Source organism: Plasmodium gallinaceum (genome assembly GCF_900005855.1).
Source record: "Plasmodium gallinaceum strain 8A genome assembly, contig: PGAL8A_v1_61, whole genome shotgun sequence".
NCBI classification, from domain to species: Eukaryota; Apicomplexa; class Aconoidasida; order Haemosporida; family Plasmodiidae; genus Plasmodium; species Plasmodium gallinaceum.
Genome location: NW_021628220.1, coordinates 126717 through 128406, shown reverse-complemented (window position 1 = coordinate 128406; position 1690 = coordinate 126717).

Below are 1690 nucleotides of genomic sequence, written 5' to 3'. Positions count from 1 at the left end.
TTTTTTTTTTTTTTTTTTTTTTTTTTTTTTTTTTTTACAAAAAATTAAAAATTTTGATTTTTTTTTGCAACGGTGTTGCATATATTTATCGTTTTATTTCTTTTTATATCTAAATTATTCATTTAAAAAAAAAAAAAAAATTTTATTTTTTGAATTATTTTTTTTTTTTTTGTTTCAATTCTATGAACTTTTTATATTTAAATATAATAAAATATTTCTCAAAAAAAGAATAAGAAAAAGAATTATTCATTCCTTATTTTATACTAATAATGTTTTCTTCTTTTTTCTTACATTTTATTTATCATTTACTATTATCTTTTTATTCTTATTTTATATTTATGCCATTTGAATTTTTTAATAAATATTTTATAAATATATTTCTATTTAAGTACTACACCTATTTTTAAAGATACAAATATCTTTATATTTAAGGTTTTCCTTAACATATATATAAAATAAGAAGTTCGTATAATTTTTCTAATTCTTACTATTTTTTATAATTTTTTTTTTTTTTCTTAGAGGATATGTTTTTTAATATATAAATATACTTAAAAAAAAAAAAAAAAAAAAACACTTTAAATACTTTATTACAAATTTTATATTTTCTTCATCTTTTACATTTTTAATATATTGCATTTTATATTAAAGAAAAAATAAATAATTTATATATGAAATTTAATAAAAATACATTATATAATTAGTAATAAAAAATGACAAATGTGTATAAAATATTATAACAATTCTAATATGCTTATTGTAATTAAATGTATGAATATAAATAAAAAAAAAAAAAAAAAATTTAAATGTATATAGATTTATATAATTCTACAAATAATATTTTCCGTTAAATTATTCTAAATAAAACTAAAGTTTTAATTGGTTATATACTACTATTTATATAAGTCCTTTAATAATTTTTTTTAAAATTAGTAAAGTAACCTATTCATTTTATTTTATTTTAAGTTTTTAAATGTAGATTATTACAAATGTATTATTTTTTTGTTATTTTGTTTTGTAATATTTTGAATAAATTCTTTTTTTAGTTTTTATTATTTAAAAAGCAGTATTTTTAAACTATAATTTTTTAAAAAAATATTTTTTTTTTAATAAACTTATTTTTAAAAAAGCATATACAATGATTTTAATTTTCAAGAAAAGGTAAAAAAAAATATATTTTTTATTTTATAAAAAACTTGTGTTAATAAATATCAAAATTAATTTTAATTAGTGAGATGAGAGGCTATAATAAAAATTAATATCCCCAATTTTACTGCTCTAAATATTATATAACAAATAAAAATAAATTGTACTAGAAATATTTTAATATGTAGTATCACTTATTCTTAAAAAAAAAAAAAAAGAAAAAAAAAAATTAAAAAAGGAATTTTTTAAAAAAAAGAAAATAACGTTCTTTCATTAGGTATTTGAATACCTTACATTTTCACAAAAACAAAAACATACAGTGCAACAAAAATATAAATATAAAAAAAAATAAAAAAATAATCTTTCATATTTGTTTTTAAATATATATATATATATTTTTTTTTTTTATTTTAAATATAAAATTGAAAAAAGTAAATTTACTGGCATATTCATATACATATGTTGAGAAAAAAAAATTAAAAGAATATACAAATTTGTATACAAATGTAAAAAAAAAAAAAAAAAAAAAAAAAAAAAAAAAAATTTT